The sequence below is a fragment of the Grus americana genome, chromosome 10 (assembly GCF_028858705.1).
Source record: "Grus americana isolate bGruAme1 chromosome 10, bGruAme1.mat, whole genome shotgun sequence".
NCBI classification, from domain to species: Eukaryota; Metazoa; Chordata; class Aves; order Gruiformes; family Gruidae; genus Grus; species Grus americana.
Window position 1 is genome coordinate 13191689 of NC_072861.1, and position 8043 is coordinate 13199731.

Consider the following 8043-nt stretch of genomic DNA (forward strand, 5'->3'; position numbering starts at 1 on the left):
GTCAGTGAAATACATGCTCTGGCACCACTTAAACTGTGCTAACATCAGCGGTTTATTGGTATTTTTCCAGATCTTTCCCCACTTCTGGAGGGATGATGTTTACAAACTTGTAATGAATCAGTATTTATAGTAGGTCGGCTAGGTGAGTGTCCTGTCCCACTCAGTGGGAAAGGGTGAGGTTAACTTTTTAATTCTCTGCATGGTAATCAGGAGTAACAACAATTACTCAAGAGGTTCAAACGAATCACAAATTTACTTAAAACTCAGTGGAACTACAAAAGATAGAGGCTTGGCAAAACTTGTAATGATATTACCCTAATGTGCCGAAAATTAAGTTAGAGAGAGAGTGACAGAGGAAAAGAGAGAGAGAAAGAGGGAGGAAAAGAGAAAAGATATCACCACCCCTGGATCCAGCGATGTTCTCTGCTCGTAGTGGTAGTTCTCAGGTGGCGGGTGGGCGCATGCCAAAAACTTATGTCTCCCCCTTTTATAACCCAATGTGCCCGTCCCATAGGCGGGGGTCTGTCATCACTGAGCAGTCACAGTGTGTGCTCAGGAATGTTCTAGGAATGAGTTGGTGGGTTGTGGGGGTCTTGGGGGTCTCACAGTCCCCCCCTTTCAGGGTTGACCAAGTAACGACCTTTCACAGGCACGCATGCTCAGGAGACAGATGGTCTTTTGTCTACGTGTTTCAGGAATAGGGGAGTGGGCTCACAAGATGGTTATCTTGCCTCCACAGGTTCTGTTTGTCCTTGCTTGTGTCAAAACGGATGTTTATGACACTCACTCATTATCGGTTTATCCCTGCTTGTGTCAAGATGGATGTTTGTTACATTCACTCCTTACCAGAGCTCTACAGTGAGCTGACTTGCTGGTCCAATCTGCAGCTGATTTGACACCTCTGTTCACTGCAATACTTTGTAATCACCAACCTCTAAAAAAGGTCTCCTTCAAAGTGAGTGAATTACTCCTGTGGCCCTGGAATTTCCAAGAAAGTTTTGTTTAATGGATTACCCAGGTCCCTCCAAAAAGCAAGAAATCTAGATGTTACAGGGTGCCTTTACTTTGCTGCACTCCATCACAAGCTCTTTCACGTTCCTTTATTTTGATGACATTGTTTTTAAAAATAAAAAAGGTGCAACCAGGCTGTGAATAAGCATGCCATGACTCATCAGACAAAACCGTATAGATAGTCCAGATTTGTATGCCACACATACAGATGTCCGATAGTGTAGACATGCACTCCAGAGACAGTGAAATGACAATACTATTACTATGTATGCAATTAATAACTATGGATCTTAGCTACTCCGTCCTGCATATCATCACTTCATAGTTTAGCCCACTGGTTAGAAGCATATATGGTATCTTGAGAGAGGACCTGGTCTTCAAAAGCCTCTAGTAGCTCTAGTTGGCCATCTAACCGTTTTGTTGCAAAGCCAGAAGGCTTGTAGTGTACATGTATCACTCACAGCAGACTGTGTCTGTCTTCCCAGCAGCCTGCGTGGAAAACTGGAGCAGAAAGTGGAAGACGGAAAGGGAACCTTTCCTCTGTTCTGCCTAAATTTATTGGACCTAAAACCTCTTAATGAAACCTTTCCATTTCAAGAAATTGTCATTTTGCAACTAAGAATTTGTTTTGCTAGAATATTGCCCACCAAATCTTACAATACCGTGTTTGTTTCAAGACTATTGAAGTTAAAAATCTTAAACTACTTTGTATTGAGTGGTGAGCTTAGCCTTAGCTCTCTGATCATTTATGACTGGCTAGAGAAATTCTAGGTTAAGCTGCCTGAATCATAGTCAGACTCATCTTTCTGTTGCAGAGATGTTAGAAGCAACTGGTATGAAATTGTAGGAACAAAATTGTAATATTCTACAGTGACATGTGAGAGATTCCTGGTGTTGGATGGTGACTAGATTCTTGGCACTGAGCCCATCCTCATCTTCCTTGGATAGACGTGGTTGGGATTCATCAGAACAGATGTGCTCTTCAAGATCAGGGAAGGGAGCTGTCAAAGCTCAGGAATTATCTCATCTCCTAATACAGAAACTCCAAAGGGAGCCTTGCTCAATTCTCTTTCATGGAGTTGAGAAAATGTTTCCATCCCATAAATAGAATTTGAATTCTGTTAATTCATTATAGATACACAGCCAAACTCGTTCCAGGGCTATGCCAGCAGAAGTTAGTTCAGAGTTCGGATAGTTAGGTTAGTACAGGTATCCCAGTCATTGCAAGCAAGCTCCTTGCTCTCTCCTCTCTGTTGAGGGCTTGTTATCTGTCAAGAACTGAAGTGGCCAAGGGGAGATGAAAGGGTAAGGATTAAGCAGAAAGCTTAGCTGAGCCTTGACCTCAGGAGAATTTAAAATTACTCCTTTCCACCAAATTTTGACTTTGCCTTTTTTTTTTCCTTTCTGATGGAAGAGTAAATGACATCCTGTGTCCAAATCCAGTGTTGGTTTTAATCACTAACTTTAGGCGTAAATCAGATTCAGCATAAAACTCACAATGAATTTATGAAATCGTCTGAAGGAGACACTCACATCAAACCCTACTTGTATAATTTGTTACTATCATAGCATCAAGGCAAGCTTATACTCAGCAAACTTTACAGAGGCATTGCAATATGAGCAACATTCATAGATGCTGTCAACAGGAGCATCAAGTGATGAAATGTGCCTATCAAAGAACTGTGTTTTCTTAGAAAAAGGAAGGGGGGAAAAGAGGCTTTAATCTCACAGCCTTATTTACTGATCAGTAGTAAAGTGAACAGACAAGATCTGCCATCTAGTTTAGTCTAAGGGTACTCCAACCTCTTTCACACGAATAAACTGCATGCATATGCTAGAAAATAGTAACTGAGTAGTTGCTTGTCTGTCAAAGGGAATATTCAAAAGCTCAAGGAACTGCACAGAGTGACTGTGGCTTATTGCTCTTGTCAGGGAGTCTCTTCAAGGCATTCTGTGGTTCAGTGTAGAAAAGAGAAACAGAGGAAAGCTGGGTTTTGTAACATTCTCCCTAAAGTAAATAGAGGTCTAATAGCTTTGGTGCATTGGGCTGTGCCCTCCTGGAAGCTTGGGATGGATAAGAGGTTATTGGAGAGCCAAGGTTTCCTGTCTCTTCCAAGAAAGAAAACTAGTGGAACAAATGCTAAGTACTGCCACAAAAATCATGCAAACTCCCTTCACATTAGGAGGTCAGTAGCTTACCTGCAGTTGCCACTCTGGTTAAAAGAACCAGAATTTTTGAGACTGTTGTCAGATGTATAATGTGATATGTCTGCAATTTTAACTCCAGTGGGAGTGAGAAGAAAACTGGATGCAGTTGTTACTTCAGGGGCACAGCAAAGTTATATTAATAAATTCTATAAATACTCTTCAAGAAAGATGTGAAGCAGTTTCCAAATTTTAAATGCTAATGTACAACAGGCTGTGTCGCAAGACCATGTATTTGAGATTCAAGAGATTTCAAATGTTCTAGAGCCATGAAGTTCAACTGGCAGCCCCAACAGAAAGTATTGTCACAGCGTTGACCCTAGAAAATGTTGGCAGATCGTGTTACTGTATACATAGAAATATTGGTCTGAATGAAATCTATCCCCCTAAGTGATGTGCCTTTTGCTGCATGAACCTTCTGCATTTTTCAGTAGTCAGCACTGCACTGCCTCTGGAAATGACAGAGTGTAAAATGTCATGGATTATGATCACCAAATCCTTTGCCTTCATAGAACTTTCTTCAGCTCTGTCACCTTTCTATAATAGAAACATGACATCTAAAATTAAAACAGATATTTATATGTATGTTAGTACTCATGTTTACGTGCACATACAGTGTAACTAGTCAGAATGTGGATTGCTGTTAGGAAAATAAATTAATTATTAAATCAGTCACTTCTATGATGTATCGTGATTTGTGAGTAGTAGCCAGAAGGACAGTAGAAAGTCCTATTTTCCTGAAATCAGGTGGATTCAGTCAACAAGGACAATTTTATTTGGTCAAAGTTCCAAACTTTTTTTTTTTTTTGGACTACTTTTAAGCCAAAAGTTTTGTCTAACGATTATCTCACCAGAGTTCTATCATTGTGTTTGCTATTTCAATTGCAACTTCTATCTCCTCACTGGTCAGTGTCCTGCCCTTCATGTATATGCACCTCTACTACCTGTACTGTTTCCTTTGCTCACTTAGTGAGCCTTGTTTTGAGTGGAGATACACAACTGTGTTTCTTGACATCCTTCTAGTATTCCAGCTACCTGGTTCCCAAAAAAAGAGTTAAATTATTTCCTGAAGTATCAGACATGCTTGAAATTTAGTGCAATACATATTAATATTGATATGTTCTTTGGAATTACCTGTGTTGAAATGCATTTTGATTGTATATGTGATTTTATTGCATTTTGCAATGAAATTTTAAAGACATTTTAACAGAAAGATATGAAGAGCAATATTTGCAGAAATAAAATAAAATAATACACTAAGAATTGAATCATACCAATGTGCTAACAATCTCACAAAATTTTGATCTATTGCTACCTAAGGTTCATACAGAAAACATCTACATAAGTCATCTGCTTTCAAATAGGAGAATTTTTTTCATCTTTTGATTACTTAAAGACAAGGAAGGTTTTAGTCTTGCTTCCTAAGAACATAAGGTTATATGACCATAGGTTGAGTATGTGCATATATGTCTGTGTCTGTTCTCTGCTTCCCCTCCCTGTAATTTGAACCTGTTGACTACTTTCAAATTTGAGAAAGGGTCATAGGTCTCAATGGCAGTAAGTTCCTACAAGTTTTGTGATAGTAGCTAGCTGGATAGGAATAAAAAGACCTCTTAAGTGCCTCAACTAGCAGAAAGGTTGCAGAGCTGTTAGATACCAGTGTATCCACATAAGGGAGATTCCTTATAAATTCTGATTTCTGATTATGGTAAATACCATGCAGTTTAAGATTATGATTTATCATTTACCATATGAATTGCACAAAAAGGAGGAAATCAGTTTTACTTAGTTCTCATACTCACAGAGTAAGTGTTTTCATTTTGTAGTCAAAACTCCATTGTAGCAGATTGCATTCAGTCTGATGGAGAATTTGGCGCTTCAGCATGTCACACAGTGAAGATGTCCAGACAAGGAAGAACAGAAAATCTTCCAAAGAGTACCCAGAGCTGGCATTTGGGGAAAACTACAGGATTTGTCCTTCAATAACTATAAAAGATAAAATAGGCAGAAGCCATGTAGAGTTTGTTAGCAAGTTTAAAGATTAAATCAGGTTCAGTGAAGCTGGGATTAGGGAGAAAGAATTTCCTGCCGTTTTACATATGTAACTTGTTTGGTTGGATAAGGGATTAAATCTAATTTTTTTTTTTTTTTGAGAGTGAAGAATGATAAAGCAAGATTTTATATTATTTAATTAAAATTGAAATATCTTTCAAAAGACTTTGAAAATAGTATATTGATTTTCAGCTCTTATTATAGGTCAAAGTTAAAGTAAATTAAATAAATTGCTTTATTATGTGTAACAGAATATTTTGACTGTTTTTAGAGTTCAGAGCTGACAACAAAATTATGAGCTTAAAGGAGAAAAAGAAAAAGTAATTTTAATATTTTGAGGTGCATTTGTTCTTCCCAACTGGAACAGTCCAGACTTCTGAACTTCAGGAAGTTTAAAACTTGCTTTCTAAGAAGCGTACTGGATTCTTCTATGTTGTTCCTGATAGCTAACAGATAAGATTTGCTGTGCCAAATTCTCTTCTTGCGGGCGTAGACTGTTGGAATTTAGTAAGCAGTATCCTTGACAAGGCACTAGAAGGAACGGAAGTCTCTCATAATAGTATTGTTGAACAGAGTAAGTTCCTCTAAGTAAAAGTAAGGATAAGCAAAAACTGTTGAATATCTGTAAATGTTAAGACCAGCTCACAGTAGATATCTTATACTAAATTGCTTTAATCAGTAACATAGCAGAAATACTGGTACAAAAGGGTAAGCTGTTCCTTAATCTTAAACATCATGCCCCTCAAGTGCTTCAGGCATGTTGCTACACCACATTACAAATTTAAACAACAATGTATGCTCTGAAAGGTGGGACCTCAATTCCAGGACAGATGGAAACTCACATTTAAACAGTAGTATAATCCTTTGAGATTTCTGTTTCTCTAATAGATAAGTGTTAGAGAAACAGACATGTGAGACTGAGACCAGATACTGTCTTAAAACATAGCTGAGTTTATACTTTGATCTTTAGTAACACTGGTCTTGTTGCCAAGAGTAACTTCTTTGTACTGCATGTCTCTTGTTTTTTCTAATTCTGTGGTTTTAAACTAGAATTTTACTACTTAATATCTTATTCTCTAATGCTGTTGGGCCAGAACATTGTTCATTGTTAACTGGAACCATGTTGCTTTAAATGGATTACGTAGTTATTAGAATGAAATGGTTTTATATCAGTCTGCTAGGCACCTTATGTCATTCAAAAATGATGGATAGAATATCACAAAAAATGCATAGATCCCCATTAAAAAAAAAGCAACAAACAACTTGCTAGTTAATCTTTATAGGACAGATTTCAGCAATAGCAATGTGAAGCTCCTGTTCCTGTTTCAACTTAAAATTCCATACTGAGGTGAGGTTTGCAGTGGAAGAAAATATCTTTACTAGATCAGCACATAATTTTGAAAATGGGTGGCAAGCTTTTGGGTAGTGAGCTGAGCTCTCGAGGTGTTGTAATAATTCTAGCAATTGTGTGTAATAACATTAATGATGCAATCATTATAATAAGTTTTTTGATCCAAATATAGTTCAGCACCTGCTTAGTCAACTACATGTTTAAGTAACTTTCTTGTATTTAAATGAATGAACTTGGCTTTATTTACATTTGAATAATCATTACTGGTGTTGTGCTCCATTATTTATGTCACTGTTAAAACATACATTGGTAGATCAAGCCCTTCTTGTAGAGGAGGAGGAAGAAGATATGAAGAGCTACCTAGTATACAAAAAGCAAGAGGACTGTCATTTTGATGCCAAAGAGGGAACTGTGAGGAATGATCCTTCTATACACCATAAATGCAAACTATATGAAGTCTGTATTGGGTGTTAAGGATTAAAAAGATGTAAGCAGAGAAATATAAGTGATTGCTTTAAGGAGACAAATGAGAATTTTTTCAAGTGACCCAGAAGATGGTCAAGTGATGAAAGAAGTGTAGGGATACCACTAGAGTGCATTTTAGATGGTTAGTGCTTTGATAGCATTGCAGGTATCAAGGCCAATGTGAGGGCAGTGTGGGACTCAAATGACTGGTACTCAGTGAGGGCTGGAAGGAAAATGCTATTTACCATAGGTAAAGGTTTCAAGGTCAGGCCATAAATGCGCCAGTTAGGAAAAGGAAAGAATTTCTGCTTTGATTATACTTAAATGAAGATTGGCTTTCGTCTGGGAGGAACTACCCCTAAGAAAGGAAGAAAAAGACCTTTGAGATATAGGAAAGAATGTTTTCACTGAAAAAAATGTGAGCAGAAAAAATGCAGTCCAGCAGGAAAATAAATAAATGGTAGAGCATTCAGCACAAAGCTCATTGTAATGATGGCAAGGACAATTTTAGGGACCCTATAAAGCATCAAACATATGTAGTAAGTTGAAAAAGAAGTATTGTGCAGAGTCAGAAAAACTATGTAAACTGAGTTGATAAAGAATGATCCAAAGGTCCAAAACTAGCTGATAAGTTGAGAAAGACAGAAAAAGAAGCAAGACCTTTGGATTTAGCTACAAGCCAATCATTAATTTTTTTAGAAGGTCAATGTGAGTAGAGTGACCTTAGCAAAATCAACTGAATCAAATAACAAGCATTTGAGCAGAACTAGCATAAATTCAGGAATTTTTTTTTATTAAATAGATGACAAAAAATGGTAGCTAGGAATTAAGTAGCATCAAGAACATTCTTTTTTGTAACTAAAAAGAATATCCTTGCATCCTTTGCAATATAAGAATAGTGTTTGACACAATCGTGTTACAAATGAGTCCTAACAAACTGAGATGAGTGAGTTATGAAA